We start from the raw sequence: 17728 nt of genomic DNA, 5'->3' as shown, positions 1-17728 counted from the left end.
AAGTGTAACACAGTAAGACCCAAGTAAGAACATAAATGTTTATTTGTAAAACCTTCTAAAGTGACAGAAGAAGCCTTAGAGGGAACTTATTCTAAATTGTTGTAGAAAATGAATAAGTCAAGATTTGTGAAAATTTTCTGCTGTGAGAATGATTAAAACAAACTAACAAAAAAAGAACAACCAAATGAACCTTCTTTTACTCATGTAATATTTATTGAAAGAAATATACTCCACTGATTAATGTTTTGCACTTCATCCAGTACCATTATGCTTTCAATAGAATTCTTCTTAACTACATACATTGGCAACAACTGCTTTAGGAAAATAAAGTGTGTTACTAAAATATGTGCCACAATTTAAAAAACAATCCCAATCCAAAAACAGTGGGCTTTTTTCCTCCCCACTCTTTTTTTTCTGTGTTTTTTTGTTTTTTTTAAATCAAGGTAAGTTGTAGCCTCAACTCAGTGTGCAGCATGTGTTTCAGAAGAATAGCATTTGTGTGTCTTAGATGATAAGGCAGAATGCATGCAGCTATTTCATATCTTAAAAAAAAAAATCATGATTGTATAGCACCATGATAGGCTTCTTAGTATACACAGGGTTAGCATGCATCATTAAAAGAATGAGTAAGCTTTTGATTTTAATTGTAATTGTAATCCTCTCCACTGAAGCCTCAAATGCATCGTTTGAAATCTAGTAGAGATGTGAGTTCTCACTGCAGCCACTTTACGTTTGTGATACATTAAAAGGTGTAATCCAACTGAAATGTAAATCACTGTTCTTGAAAACAAATTACAAATGAAGATAACAGGGCAGCATACTAGCACTAAAGCATCCGAGAGCCCATCTGAGGCATTTTTCTTTCAGACCCAAATTGCAGCAACCCTGTTATCATGGGTAATAGGGTGCTGCTAAGGCAGGTTGATTACAAGGCTATGGTAAACAATCCTTTTAAATGCAGTGCCTGGATAGCAGTGCACATACAAAATTAATCAACTGAATTCAAACAGAGCCACAAAGGGAAGTGGTGGGCCAGCCCCTGTTGCTTTAACTCACGCAGTAAGTGGCTGAAGTTCAGTGCTTACTTGCCACAGAAGTGTTTTCTGTCCCCTCGTAATCAGCATTAACTTGTATGAAGTCTTAATTGTGAACCCTGTGGAAAACAAGAAAATGAACACTTGAGGTTTCCTCTCGGAAAGGGCTGCTTTTTCATGCTTGAAGTTGTAGCAATTTTACTTTGCTTAGGCAGTGACCTCCCTGGGACAGGGCTGGCCTCTGTTTTGTACTTTGCTCAGCCCCCCGGGACTGGATGGGTTGGTGAGGCAAGCTGTGGCCAGTGGTGTGGCCCCACTCCTGGACCACCATGCAGAGCTAATCCAGGGAGAGACCAGCCTTCTGCCTGATGAGGCCCTTTTCCCCAGTAAATCCATGCTTTCAAATAAACCCCCAGCCAGCCAGCATTATTGCATTCACAGAAGCCATTCATTTGTTGGATTTTTTTTGATACTACTGACCCTTTTCTGAAAGTTGCCATAACTCAATTTATTAGACCTCTCTGCCTGTTTAAAAGGTTCACAAGTTTATAGCATGTACTGCGAAGAAATCTCCTCTATAATTGGAGATCTGCTTTAGAAAAACTGCCGTAATGGTGTGAGGAGAATAAGCATCTCTTGGAAGAATGTTGATGAAACATGGAAAAAAAAGGTAAGACACGGAAAAAGCAAAGTACAATAAACAGCTTTTATTTAAAAAATAAATACAGTAATTTAAGTGTGCGTGAAGATAGCTTTAAATAATTCAGTAAACGATAATAATTATGTTCACTGAATGATAGCTAAAAAATACCTTATAGGGTAACATGAAAAGCCAGCTACATGTAATCATTGAGCATGACCATACCCAGCAAATCAACTTAATTGAGAAAACTTTAACTGAACACTTTTATAAAACATCAATAATTCTTTTGGACAAGTAATTTCTGCTGTCAGCTCATTAAAAAAAAAAAGAAATGGGTAAATGTAGAAATTTCATCAAAATGAACATTAAAAAGCATTTAAAATTGGTAATACTTGAAAAAAGGTTGAAACCTAAGTGCTAGTACACAACAAAGTATTACTACTGTGGTTTGAGGACATTCATATCTAGGTTTCCAGTTAAAATCCAGGCACAACTGACTGATATAAAATGTTTCCTCAACATGGGATGGCAAATGAGCTACTAACTTTTAGACCTAGTTCCCAGGAGTTGTCTGTATTATTAGAACCTCAGGGACATGATTCTATGACATGTTAGTTACCTTTCTGGAAATTTAGAAGACTTAGCAGCAATAAAAAATACTTTGCACTCTCCTCCAGATTTTGATCCTCCTAAAGGAGGAGCAGGTAAATGGTAGAGGGGCTCAGGTTATTTTCTCCTCTGTCCTGTTCACTAGAGATACAGGAGGAGTTTGCAATGGAAAAATCAGCCAAGTGAACTCCTGGCTGAGAGGCTGATGCCGGCAGGAAGGCTTTGGGTACTTTGACAATGGATCCTTCCTTGGAAACTACAGCTTGATAGGACGGGATAGGATTCATCTCTCCCATAAAGGCACTGAATTATTTGGGAGTAGACTAGCAAATTTAATAAAGAGGTCTTTAAACTAAGGGACTTTGGGGGTGGAGGGAGGAGCAAAACAGAACAAGCTGTCCCCTCTAGCTGGGAAACAGGGCAGGACAGGGAATGCAATGATAAGTGCCCTTCCTCTACACACTGGGCTGAGATACGGAAGGCTGACCACCCCGAGAAAGAGTCAAACCGGGGAGGAACCTCCTGCACCCATCCAGGGAAACCTGTGTGTTTGAACAAGCCTCCTGAATAAGCAGGAGGAACTGGAGATGTGGGTGCGGATGTGGGGCTACGACCTCATTGTGGTCACAGAGACGTAGTGGGACAGCTGCCATGACTGGAGCACAGCCATGGAGGGTTATGTATTGTTCAGGAAAGACAGACTGACAAGGCCTGGAGGTGGAGTTGCTGTCTATGTGAGGGATCAATTAATGTGTACCGAGATGTGCCTGAGTGGGGATGAGGAGCGGGTAGAGTGCTTGTGGGTAAAAATTAATGGACAGGGCAAGGCAAGTGAAATTATTGTAGGAGTTTGCTACAGGCCACCTGATCAGGAGGAGGATGTGGATGAGGCCTTCTACAAACAGCTGAGAGCTTGCCTCACGATCACAGTCCCTGCTCCTCATGGGGGACTCCAAACACCCTGATATTTGTTGGGATAGCCACACAGCCAAGCACATGCAGTCCAGGAGGTTCCTACAGGTTATTAATGACAACTTCCTGTCTCAGATGATTGAGGAACCAACAAGGAGGGGTGTGCTGCTGGACCTGGTACTGATGAATAGAGAGGGCCTGGTTGGGGATGTGAAGGTTGGAGGCAACCTCAGCTGCAGTGACCATGAGGCGGTAGAGTTCAAGATCCTGTGTGGAAGAGGCAGAACACAAAACAGGACAGTGACCCTGGATTTCAAGCAAGCCGACCTTGGCCTCTTCAAAGACCTACTTGGATGGATCTCATGGGATATGATTCTAGAAGACAGAAGTGCCAATGAGAGCTGGCCAGTCTTCAAGCACCACTTCCTCCAAGCCCAGGATCAGTGTGTCCCAATGCACAAGAAAGTAGGAAAAGGAGGTAGGAGGCCTCCATGGATGAGCAAGGATCTGTTGGGACAACTGAGGCAGAAAGCAGCCACCTATGAGAGGTAGAAACAGGGGCTGCTTCTTGGGAAGAGTATAGGAACATTGCCAGGGCATGCAGGGGTGCAACTAGGAAGGCTAGAGCCCTTCTAGAATTAAATTTAGCCAGGGATGTTAAGGACAGCAATAAGACATTTTTCAAGTACATCAGCAGCAGAAGGATGGCGAGGGGTAATGTGGGCCCGCTGCTAAACACAGAGGGTGCCCTGGTGTCTGAGGATGCAGAGAAGGCCGAAGTACTGAACGCCTTCTTTGCTTCAGTCTTTATGGCCAAGGCTGACATGCGGGAAGCCCAGTCTGGCAAGGATAACAGGATGGCCAGGACAGCAGAGGAGTTGCCTTGAGTGGAAGAGGAAGAGGTTAAAGACTTGTTGGCCAAGTTTAAGGCTCACGAGTCAATGGGTCCTGATGGGATGCATGCTAGAGTGCTGAGGGAGAGCTGGCTGATGTGATTGCTAAGCCTCTCTCCATAATTTTTGAACAATCATGGAGGACAGGTGAGGTGTCTGAGGACTGGAGAAAGGCCAATGTCACGTCAGTCTTCAAAAAGGGTAAGAAGGATGACCCAGGAAACTACAGGCCGGTCAGTCTCACCTTCATTCCCGGAAAAGTGATGGAACAACTTATCCTGAATGTTATCACTGAACATATGAAGGATAAGATGGTTTTCAGTCAACATGGCTTCACCAAAGGGAAATCCTGTTTGACCAACCTGATAGCCTTCTATGAGTGCATAACCAGCTGGCTAGATGAGGGGAGTGCAGTGGATGATATCTATCTTGACTTCAGAAAGGCTTTTGACACTGTCTCCCATAACATTCTCATTGGAAAGCTCAAGCAGTGTTGCTTGGATGAGTGGACAGTGAAGTGGATCGAGAGCTGGCTGAATGACAGAGCCAAGAGGGTGGTGGAACAGAATCGAGTTGAAGGCCTGTGGCCAGTGGAGTTCCACAGGGATGGATTCTGTGGCCAGTCTTGTTCAACGTTTTCATCAACGACCTGGATGAGGGGACAGAGTGTACCCTCAGCAAGTTGGCTGGTTACACCAAACTGGGAGGACTGGCTGATTCCCCAGAAGGCTGTGCTGCCATTCAGCAGGATCTTGACCGGCTTGAGAGTTGGCCAGAGAAGAACCTCATGAGGTTCCACAAGGACAAGTGCAAAGTCCTGCATCTGGGAAGGAACAACCCCATGCACAGTACAGGCTGGGGGTTGAACTGCTGAAGAGCAGCTCTGCAGAGAGAGACCTGGGTGTCCCAATTGATAATAAGCTACACATGAGCCAGCAATGTGCCTCGTGGCCAAGAAGGCCAATGGCATCCTGGGATGCATCAAGAAGAGTGTGGCCAGCAGGTCAAGGGAGGCTCTTCTTCCCCTCTACTCTGCCCTAATGAGGCCTCATCTGGAGTCCTGTGTCCAGTTCTGGGCTCCTCAGCTCAAGAGGGACGGGGAAGTGCTGGAGAGAATCCAGTGCAGGGCCACCAAGACGATCAGGGGAATGGAATGTTTTTCATATGAGGAAAGGCTGCAGGAACTTGGGCTGTTTAGTCTGGAGGAGATTGAGGGGAGATCTTATTAACATTTATAAATATCTAAATGGTGGGTGTCAGGAGGTTGGGACATCCGTTTTTTTTCCATAGTATCTAGCAACAGGAGAAGGGGTAATGGGATGAAGCTGGAATGCAAAAAATCCCACTTAAATATAAGAAAAAACTATTTCACTGTGAGGGTGAGGGAGCCCTGGCACAGGCTGTCCAGAGGGGTTGTGGAGTCTCCATCCTTGGAGGTCTTCAAGACCTGCCCGGACATGTTCCTATGTGACCTGATCTAGGTGAACCTGCTTCTGCAGGGGGGTTGGACTAGATGATCTCTAAAGGTCCCTTCCAACCCCTACCATTCTATGATTCTAAAGAGGATATTTCCAACAGTCTCAGAGAAATATTGACTATACATTGAACCCTTTGAAGAAGAACAGAATACAGAAATATCTGACTGTATTATAAGCTGTTGCAAAATATAGCAGGTGAGTAAATTTCTCTGAAAACTCATCAGCATGAATAGAATGACAGACTTTTACTCAAAAGCTTGTACTCAAAATCTTCTCTATTCCCTGTATAGACACAATGTGGGCATCAGTACAGCCATGTCCCCTGGGCTGGTTTGCCCATGTATGTGATCATCACTACTTAAAAGGGAATAAGTCGAGGAATATAAAGATAATTTGCATCACTTAGTTCTTGGATTTAATTCAGCATATTCAAAGATGGTGGCAAGTTGGGGCTTTTTTTGGTGGATGGTTCTCTGGGGGAATGTGACATGAATCTTAATTATTCAGTATGAACTCAGAGTGCATTACCTTTAAGATGGTCATCTAAACAGTATCAGCTTAAATATTTTTCAGTATTCACCATTCCAGTCTAAATTTAACTGGTGACCTAGATTGAAAAGCTCTGAAGGCACAGATGGTACTCACCACTTTACATCTAAATAGTAACCCAGGACAACAAAACCTGAAACTTCTCTTTCAGATGTAGGGACTAGTTTCTGACATCAAGTGTTGGGTTCTTCACTTGAAATTTCCATTCCAATGAGATAATATTGTATTAATGCACGAGAGATTATGCTAGCAGAAGTATAAGCTTTTGTCCATATCTCAGAGGAGCCAGACATAACTGGAAGATTGAAGGAAAATAATCTGATTTTAACACATCTGGCTTGGGATGAAGACTGTACAAAGAAGCACTAGCCTCCAAGACCTTGAACACATATACTGAGAGTGGAAACTATTATTTTCCTTGAACTCCAGTGCCAACAAATGAAGGCGATTGCTGTCACTACGTTACACTGGAGAAGCTGTTATGAAAAAAGTAATAGATAACAAGTAAACTGAGTAGGCCACCTCCCTTTCACCTCTTAGATCTCTTAGATGCCCTTATACATCTTCTTGGAGTTGACAGAGAAAGCCTGTTTTATTGACTTTCAACCATGATTTTCCCTTGGAAGCATGTTGGATAACATATTTACTAGTCAATTGGATTAAGGTTCCAGTGTCCAATGAAGTACACACTGTAATAAATTGCAGATATATCTTTAAGCTTTCAGCTGGAATAATAAAATGAGAGATTTCATCATTCATCTTAAGTATAGTCTTTAAGGAGTTTCTATATTAATACAACCTGTCATAAAATGATTTTCAAGTTTCATTAGACAATAATAGAGATAGAAGGAATGGAAATATCATAAAACTGGTTCAGTTAATTTTTTAATTGCATACTTTTCCTGCCACTATGAAAAAAAAAAAAGTATTATTTGAAAATTTCTTAAGATTGGAATAATCTTTTCTAAATATTTTAGAAACGTCTTTAACATGTAATGCTGAGAATTGCACGCTAACAAAGGATGTAGCTGACTGTGAGTTCAGCTCAACAATAAAAAGGCAGCTCTCAGTACAGACTTGTTACAAATTGGGCAATCCAAGATGCTGTAGTCAAGAACTATATGAAACACAGGGATCATTTGCACACATGGAACTGAAAAATACGGCTGTTGTTTTCACTCAGAGATAATAATCATATCCCTGGGCTTCAGGATAAGGCCTGCTTTCTTGGTTCATGAGCATTAAGAAACAACTCTCCCATTGTTAACCTTCCTGAGGAAAGACTGCAAATGCAGGGTCATACAGGAAACAAAGATGTGGGAATCATTTAATGTAACCCTACACTTAGACAGGTGCCACTCTTAGTCTTTTTAATTGATCTCATTTGTTACTTATACCTGTAAATCACACTGTTATCATCTCTGAACAAGCAATGGAAACCAGAATTTGTCACTGACTAAAGATAGCAGACTAAGTCCTGAAATGGGCTGGTCATATAGACTTACTGGCTTAATTACACAACAGTACATTAGATTGAAATGAGATACTCAGAAAAATCCAAATTACATGCAGGCCTCTTGTTTCTTTATCCCACATTGACACAAAACACAGTTCAAATGCAACTGCTAAGAGAGTAAGTTATAGTCTTCTGAGAGAGACGGAGCCAGACACAGAGCCAGACCTGACAAAGTCAAAATTTTTTGCAGTAAGATTAGTCTTAACATTAATCTAAAGGACTGCTATGCTGACAGCATGACACATCCCAGAGCTGCTGCAATGCTATGACAGGAACTGGAGTATCATGAAGGGCAAAATCTGGGAGCCTTCTCAGTGGGACAAATTTAGTTATTTAGAAATGGGTAACATTAATAGGATTTCATTTGCTCTCACTGGAATTACTTAGTTCTAAGTGAAGTCCCAGGTAAAGACTATGGAGAATAAAAAGAGAGAGATAAATTCTATGCACTGAAAGAGTAGTATCAATGTTTAAATGTGTTTTGAGCTACTATTTTCCAAGTGTTTTCCCAGCTTTCTGGAGACCCTGAAATGTCTGTTTCACAAAACAAAAAAATCCAAAATGTTGTCATTTTGGGCTTTCAGGAACATAGAGTGGATGAAATGAGATTATTTTTGGAACATTAATCTTCCTTTAAAATGTACTTCTGCTGATCTTGGAGAAATGGGGATGGAAATCTCAGAAATCAAATTTATTGTCATTGGTGAGAGTGGCAGGAAGAGAAAAAGCATTGGGATTGAGGATTGGCACAGAATATATGAGAGTAAATGAACAGCCTGAAATTTTGAGGCAATGCAGATACTGCTGGAGAAAAGGGACAAGACTAGTGAGAGAGAAGGTGGCTGGAGAAAGAAAGGAGGTGGGAAAACGTATCAGAAAGCAAGAACCTATGAGAAGAAATTGCAACAAAGCAGAAAGATGTGGTTCCTCAATCCAAACTTGCATTGAAAATAGAAGGCAAAAAGATACACTAATGGAAAAGAAATAAAGAAAACTTAGTTGTGAGATAAAAGTTTTAATAAATGAAAGACTATATAAGGGTAGCAACGTGAATCAACACAGAAAGATACAGGGATGTATGTATTCCCACTAGTTACAGAAGGAAAATTGAAGAGAGATACGAGTAAAAAGACAGCTGAGTCATAATTCATAAAAGTGTGAAGAAAATTAAAATAGAGGAAATAAAAATGATTGGATGGAGAGAACTAAAAAAGGGAATCTTAAAAAGAAATATAAAGGAAAATTGTCAAACAGGAAATGCAGAAAAAAAAAAAGAAAAACATTAAAAAGTTTACAGAAAAGTTTAAGGAAAAAAAAAGGACCATGTGAGATGACATGGAGATAGGTATGTGGAGGAAATTGAGTAATAAACATTGCACAGTGGCAATACCATAGTCAATGAGTTTAATCTGAGGTGCGATTATTGCTAATTGAAAACTTTTCCCAATACCCCATCATGACAACTTGAAATATAGTCGGCATTGGCACCAATATTTGCAGGGCCACCAAGATGATCAGGGGAATGGAACATCTTTCACACAAGGAAAGGCTGTGGGAACTGGGGCTGTTTAGTCTAGAGAAGAGCAGATTGAAGGGAGATCTTATTAACATTTACAAATATCTAAAGGGTGGGTGTTGGGACATCTCTTTTCTATAGTAGCTAGCAACAGGAAAAGGGGTAATGGGATGAAGCTGGAATGCAAAAAATCCCACTTAAATATAAGAAAAAACTATTTCACTGTTCAGGTGAGGGAGCCCTGGCACAGGCTGCCCAGAGGGATTGTGGAGTCTCCCTCCTTGGAGGTCTTCAAGACCCACCTGGACATGTTCCTATGCGACCTGATCTAGGTGAACCTGCTTCTGCATGGGGGTTGGACTAGATGATCTCTAAAAGTCCCTTCCAACCCCTACCATTCTATGATTCTATGATAAACAGCAGCCATAATGATTCAGAAAGAACAATTAATTAATTTTTTTAAACATCACTAGGTCACTGTGGTCATTACATGTGGTGAAATGAGGTGACACTTTGTTTACATTATTAAAAAGGTGTCAGCAAAGACATTTTCCCCCTTCCTCAACTTTATTAGCAGCATTTTATGGTACACCTTTCTGTCTGCTAAGATTAGACAGTGATGCTGGCAGGCACACCACATTTTCAGACATGTTTAAACTAGTGACTGCAAAAACGAAATGTATGAAGCATAGTTAGTCAGGAAAGCTAGAGTTGTACTGGAAGCCAGAAGCATTTAAACTGTTTTCCAAAACTGCCATGCATTGCAAAATCGGTAAAAAAACATGCATTTCTATTGGTAATCCTGCCCATTTAGTGATCAGCTACACTTTTGAATGACCCACAGTAGTTGTTTAAATGTGTTCAAACCTACACAATATGTATTTTTGAGGCAGACATGTTTCCCAGTTCAGTTTTTTGTCATATACCACCTAACATGTTGAGTGAGATAGAACAGCACCAAATCTTATCCTACTTTCACTAAATTTCTGAAAGTTATGTCTTAAAGAATTATGTATCTTGCCATAAAGGAATGGAAAGGCCTCCTCAAGTTTTGCCTTCAGAAAGCATATCGAAGGCTGGCACTGGTTTCTGCAAACCTTATGTGAGAAGGATAAGGGGAAATAGGGAAAGACAAACATATAGAGCTAATACATGTGCAAAAGCTGGTTGAATAAAATCTATCTAGCCCAGAACTTAATTTCTAGCTCTTCACCCATGTTATCCAAAGTCCAGATGATACTTGAGGGCCACCATTTAGATTCCTCATAGACAGCTCCTGAAAGTGGTAGTGTGAAAAAAATCACATTTCTTTGATTATTTCCACCTCCTTCCAAGTTAAAATTTAGTCTCCTTTTGCTTTTCCACCTACCTGTAGCTAAGCTAGTGGGCAGGCACTAATTCCATGAGCAACATTCTTCAGTTTATGAACCCTGAAACCAAGTCTCAAAGAAGTGGTAATCAGATGTTAATTTCCCTCCTTACCTTAAAGTTGCTTTTAGAAGCCTTTGACTAATTTGGGAGTAAGTGTTCAGCTGTCCTAACCATTGCTGTTATGCTATCGTTTCAGTCACAGGACCCCTGGACTTTAGTGCTGCTGAGAAATGGTCAGACTCCCCTCTGACAGGCACATAGTTCCCAGTAGTAGCAAAGATATCAGAGGGAAGGTAGCAAAGATGTGACGAAGCATTAGTGTTGTAAAGAAAAAATATGTATCATGACATGGATTCATAATAATAATAAAAATGTTTTTATCATACAGCAAATGGGTATTACAATACACGGTTTTTAACCTGTAATTGCACTCTGCTGAACATTGCATCATGAAATAGTGAGCAGCAGATGATTCAGCTTCTAAATTATCTTTCAGAGAACAGAATTGAAAGTTCAAATAATGAAAAAGCGAACTAGAAAAGCAATATCTACCAAGATGGCTGCATACTTTTACAGATTCCAATATAGTTTACAAATTTATTTTTATGCAAAATTTTGATTTAAGCACATATGCATCTCACTTTCATAACTTTAGATCTTTTACCCTGCTGAAGTAAGTAAAGAAATACAAGAATCATAAGGTTTTATTTGCTTCAACAGAAAAGCAACAGTTGGTTTAATGTGACCTATTTAGTTCTACTGTTTTATTTTCTTGTGTGTAGTAACAACAAAAACTGAAATATTAGTCTAAATGTTTTATTTGCTTGAAGTAGAAGAATAAGCAAAGCATTTTCTGCATTAAGCAGCTGCATAAGTAAGAATTGTCTCTATATTTCTTTGCTTTAAGATCTCATTGTGAAAACTGAGGTGGAAATTATTGTTGCCTGGCATTGCACTTCTGACTCCACAGCTACGTTTTATAAGGCTTGAGTGCAATTAGTCAGTTCGTTATTTTATCCTAATTTTATAATAAATCACTTCACTCTTTTTCTCTCATCCATCATCAACTTATCTGCCCACAAGACAAAATGGTAGCAATTATTAATCAAGGCCAGAGGCACCCGCTCCTGCATAGGGGCACCATGTTTCAACTGTCAGGTGGCATCCATCCCAGCCTCTCTTTGTCAGCAATAAAGAAAATGAAATTGGACTAACATGAATCTCATTTCTGCCCTGATTAAAGGCCTACATTTTCCCTAGGCATTGCCTGACCAGGTCCTGACTTGTGAGATATTCAATGTTCTTGTAATGTCATTCGGACAGAGCGTGCCTGTCTCCTTAGGTCATTGTTCTTCAGATTCACTTGTTTTACATGGAATATAGGCTAGAAAATCTAGACTTCCTTTGGGGTGTTAATTAAGAGGAGCATCCAAAATTAATCAGCAAATTCACTAGGGCGAAGGGGAGCTGTCTGAAGGCCTCGATATAAAATGCACTTCTAGTACAGAGAAATGAGCCTTCGGCTATTGACAAAGAGAAAACAAGTGCACAGACGGCAATCTGACATAAAAATTCATATACGTATACAATTTTACATTCATTTTCCTTGTCAGCTTGTCACCTTTAATTATAAAGGTTGATTCGCTATTTGGCAGATCTGGAAATTGTAAACGCTTGGCCATTTGAATATCATCATATGGTCAATGTCTTCAAAAAAGAATGACACAGGAGCATTTCAGTAAAGGAACATTGTAAAATTCAAACTGAACTTCTCTGATGATCACCTTGAAGAAACTTGCAGGTCTTAGCAAGAAGTGTGAACTTGACGACAGAAGCACACAAGTTGTGACCATCGGTAGAGAAAACATTGTATTGACAAGTTGCTAAAGTCCACCTCTTTTTACTTGGAGTAGTTTTTAATCTTAATTTCTTTAATTCTTTTATCACTCACTCCATTCTAATGTTATTAGTGTTTGGTGTGAAGGGTTTGTATAGGCCTTCAGGCTAATAGTGACCTTTATGTAGAAACAGCAAATTCTCTGTTTTGCCCATTGAAGAGAAGAGTTTAAGAAAAAAAAAAAAAAAGCTAAGCTCATATGATGTAGACACCTCACAGAGAAGCTTCTCAGAGAGTTAAACATTTCAATCGGATAAGTTTGCTTGTTTTCAGTAACTACTAAATTAGAACTGAATTTTTGTAACTGGCTATAGGACTTGAGCTCAGGTTTCAGAGGCTACCTGTTGTAGCGTATTTTTGTAGTTCCACCTTTCTTATTTAACAGTTGTCTCTGTTTTTTTGCAATTTTTCAGAAGTTTGGAAAGATTGGACATATCCTCTTTTTAATATTACAGCGTGTCATGGTTTCAAACTAAGAACAGTCATACTGCTCACAGTTTCATGTATCACTATTACTCTTCATGTATTGCCATAGACCTATAAACAATATAAAAATAGGCCTCAAAAATGTTACAGATCCATGCAGCCCCACACACTTAAGAACTCAGCTCTCCAAATGTGTTCCTAAAAGTCTAATATGGAAGATGTTACTTGGACCAGGTACTGAATTGTAGTAAATTTAAAATGCAGCTGGGAAAGATGAAAACTTCAGAGAAGGAAAACAGTTCTCTAATGTTATGGAACAGAAAACAACACAATGTAGGGCTCAGTACATTGAAACTTGACAACACCATATTCAAATAATTGCTGCACAAGAAATAGTATATTCTGAACAGGAATGATACTCTACACTGCATCGCATGCTAACTAATTGCTTAATTTCATTAATTTAAGATTCTGATGGCATTCTTTTAATAACAAATCTTTAGCACTGGATGGGTGTAACAAGTTAACTTTATGCCATTGACTGTTAACTTGCATTTTTAAGCTTTCTCTGTTGATGAATGATAATCGTACTGAAGCCACCTAAGGAACTTTTTTTCCTTCCTTGTTTTTACATGGTAGTAAAGGGACTATTGATTGACCACCTATACTGGGCTGACAGAGCATTTGTATAAGGGCATAAGACAATTGTCCTCATGCTGAGTTTTGCCAGCATTTGTATCTGTGACTGAGAAATACGATGACATTAGGTCAAAACTTGCAAGAGCCAGTGCTGGTGTTTCTACTTCTACAGGAAAGTGGTCAGAACACATCAGAGTACTTGCTATTCTTTTTTCTTTTTTTTTAATTAGTGTGGATTCTTGTCTTGACTAATTTTATTAGGACTAATGGGACCTGGCATAGGCACCTGTTAGGTACCTTTAGGTTGCTTAACAGTTGATAATCTACTGAGCAACACTAAAAAATCCCATCTGATAATCACAGCTAGATTTTTAGTACAGAATATTAACCCTGTTTTCACTTCAAGGACACCTCTATCTGCTGTACTGTTTGTATGTGTTTTACAGACAATCTTTATATATCTCTTAAAAACAGAGATTAAAAAAAAAAAAAAGAAAAAGAAAAATTCTATCCTGTATTTACTTCCTTTGTATTTTCTAAACTAATACCCAAATGGCTTACAAGACTGCTTTGGAGTTTATAAAGATATAAAAAAAGAGAAAAAACCTCCTACATAATAATGTAGGATTATAGGAGGTCAACTCCATCTTGTCATTGTCCAATTAATTCTTTATTCTGTGGAGGTTTTTTCTAACTTTATATATAATTTAATACCTTGAACTATGAACTGAAAATCTTAACTATGAATTATCTGTGTGATTACAATGATTGTTTGCAAAACAGTATTCTCTTTGCCATCCATTTTTCAAGATTAAATATGTGAACACACACCAGACTTCTCTTTGCAAAGAAAGATCCACACATTTCCCTTCCCAATCAGTAATTATGTCTTCTTTCAGTTCTAGAAAAGTTCAGTCACAGAGGCTATATTTACACTGCAGTGCAGGAATGGCACAAAGCCTGAAGTCAAATTCTCAGTTGTTCCTAACTGTTACAGACATTGGGTCAACTCTTGGGGTTACTCAGCAGGGTCAATGCAGGGATCTCTGCACTTCATCTTTATGTTGAAGGAAAAACATAATATTTTTGACATTACACCTGTAGATCTCTATGCCCTTGTAGAAAAATACCTGAAGCAATCACAGAAATTGGCCCAGCACTCTTCCTGAACAGAACTTATTTGGATAGTGAAAGGAAAGATGGGATCTGTGGACAGCCTTCATGAAATCAATGGATAAGTGATGTGAGACTTGATGCCACCTTAGGAGCTACATGATGTCTGCCATCTCAGATAAAATGAGACATTATCATAGTTCTGTGAACTGTTAATCACATTTCTTCAGCTGATTTTATTTTCCAACTATAAAAAGTACTATTTATCTATATGCCCTGCATCTCTGATTTTGAGGAGAAGGGGTTATTCCTTAGGATCCAATTGAGTAACCAGAAAGTAAGCACTAGATGAACACGGTTGTGGCCTTGGTGCACTACTTGTGTTCACTATATATATATAAAACCAAAAAATAGAAATAAAATATTTACAGATATTTCATCAAAAAAAAGGACTTAATTATTAATTGAACCAAAATTCCAGTGGAAGCTGGTCTTTAATATTATATCTACAAAGAATTTATGGTACAAAGAGAGTGGTGTTGCCCTTTATTATCCAGAACACTCCTATTTTGTCAGTGAACGAAGCTAACGAAACTCACCAAAGATCTGAATGCCAGTAAAACTTAGAGACACGGAACTTAATTAACCAATAATTAATGCCTAGTAAATTAAATTTTTAGTAACTCAAGGCATTTCCCTAGCTAGTTTTTCCTTACCTTTTTTCAGGATTTCACAGGGTAATTTTGTTACAGTTTTATGAAACCAAATTCCCCAAGCTGCTGCTGAAGAGATCTGTTCTGCAACGACTGTGATAAGTCCTACCCTCCCTGCAGCTGGCTGCCTCAAACTCCTGAGGGCGAGGGCCATACTAACAAGGGATACTTGCCATCTCTACACCATGGTGGTGTGTGGACTGTAATTCCAGGGGATAGACATTATTTCTCATTGCCTACCTTTATATTTTTTTTTTGTACAATAAGGTTGAAATATTTATCATTCACATCTTCTACTAAAGAAAAGTGAAGCCAGCCAACATTTGCATCTATCAGGCTCTGTTTACAGTATATAATTTACCCATAAAAAGGTCACTATTCTTTCCAAATAGCAACTGATTGCTGGATTACTAAACCAATATTAGTAGGAACTGATTTTAAGCACTATTTAAAGTGTCATTCATATCACAGTTTAGCTCTACCCTTCAGAGTTACAATGCTTTCATTTCTGCTCTATCAGGGACTGCTTCTAAATCAGAAACTACTTCTCCACAGAAAGGACTTGGCTATTCATCCTTTAGACTCATGAGTGGAGGCCAGGAGGAAAAGGGCATTTCACACTTGAAAACACGTTTCAGGACTAAATCTTCACATGTCAAGAGGAGAAATCTGATCAATGGCAACGGCAGTGCTTTCCACGGGTTTGGGATCTATGTTTACACTCAGCAGCATGTCAGAGGTAGTTTGGGTGCTTACTACTATTCGTGAAATGTCATCAGGATGGATATATCTTTTATATGTCAGGTGGAGACCTGCTCCATAGCACACGGACAACATAGCAGCTCACCTGAAGTAGAAGAGAGCATTGAATGTCTAGTGCTGCCTCTTTGTCAGCCCCTCAAAATACAGGAAGCTGTGCAGCACAGAGTGACAGCACAGAAGGACAAGTGAGTTCTTTCCTTCCTGAGGGCCAGTGAACGGATGTGTTTGTGCCTCTATGCCGTTACCCTGCCTTGCCTCAGGGCCACACTGGCACAGTAGAGAGGGGTACATCTTGTGATAGTCAGAGACTTATCTGGACTCACTTGTTCCTGGCTCTTTCAAGCACAGATTTCAACATTAAACCAGCCACTGACTCATTTGAAGTAGTTTCTCTAAACTCCTTCCCTAAGACAGAAAATAAAGGATGGGCCTTCCTAAGCTGAAGATATCTAGCAGAAGTGGCATCTCATTCAGTTACTGTACATTAAGTATATAGAAAATTCCAGTCTCATCTGCCCTGGGTTCCCTAGTGTTTAGGCTTGACCTTGGCTGGTTATCAGGTGACCACCAAGTGACCACTCCCCTTCTCAGAGGGATGGGACAGGGGAAGAAAATGAGATGGAAAAAAAACTTCATGGGTTAAGATAAAGGCAGCTTAATAAAGTGAAGGCAAAGACCAGGAACAGAAGCAAAGGAAAACAGAAGATTTATTCTGTGCTTCCTATCAGCAGGCAATGTCCTGGCACTTCCTGGGAAGTGGGCTGCCCCTTACCTCCACCTTTCTCTTAGCTTTTATTGCTGAGCAGACATCATATTGTCTGGGACATCCCTTTGTTCAGTTTGGGTCAGTTCTCCTGGTCATGTCCTCTTCCAAGAACTTGCCCATCCCCAGCCTACTGGTGAGGGGGGAACGTTGGAGGACAGCCTTGATGCTGTGTGAGCGCTGCTCAGCAGGAGCCAAACACTGGTGTGTTATCAACACCTTTCCAGCTACTGATACACAGCACAGCACTCTGAGGGCTGCCATAGGGAAAATTAACTCCATCTCAGACAGATCCAATACACCTGTAACCTTTTGGAGGAGTCTTGACTGACGTATTATGTTGGTGCCCTGTTGTGATTATTAGTTAGAGCCTTACCTTTGCTTTGGCTCCAGGTCGTACTGTATGATTTAATTTAGCTTTCTGCAGTATGCAAGAAGCAGAGAGGGGGAAAAACAGATCCAGAGTGCACCTGGTCTTGCAGAGTGTAACTGTGAGATAAGGCTGTGATAAGTAGCCCCTGGTTCCACAACCAGAGTGCGTCTGTGAGAGAGATGATAGTAAATGCTTTCACTCACACAGCTGTAAGAGACCTTTGGGTTTCTGAGTGGAATTTGTCAGGCCTCCTCCACTGAGAGACCTTCAGGTAATTTTCAGGCATATAGGACACTAACTTTAAATCTACAAAAAATCCTCTTCATTCTTTTTTTAAAAAATTAAATTTGGAAACTCATATCTTTTTCTGCATTTGTTTTAAATGAAATTTATTTCATTCTAAAACTGAGGCTTTATCCAAATTTACTGAAAAACACAGTTGATTTTATTTGGAGTTTGGTTTGAACCTTGATTTTATTCTCTTTGTTCTGTGTTCTGTTTATGAAAATTGACTAGCATCA

At 39.7% G+C, this 17728-nt stretch overlaps 1 non-coding gene across 1 annotated transcript; it reads left to right on the top strand.

Annotated features, from left to right (window-relative positions):
* The first annotated feature begins 9003 nt into the window (after positions 1 to 9003).
* Positions 9004 to 9161, top strand: LOC133624714 (U4 spliceosomal RNA). Its single transcript, XR_009818065.1, has one exon. It is a non-coding gene; the product is annotated as a U4 spliceosomal RNA (small nuclear RNA).
* Positions 9162 to 17728: the final 8567 nt, after the last annotated feature.

The sequence above is a fragment of the Colius striatus genome, chromosome 1, assembly GCF_028858725.1.
Source record: "Colius striatus isolate bColStr4 chromosome 1, bColStr4.1.hap1, whole genome shotgun sequence".
NCBI lineage: Eukaryota > Metazoa > Chordata > Aves > Coliiformes > Coliidae > Colius > Colius striatus.
This window is presented reverse-complemented; position numbering and strand designations above follow the sequence as displayed.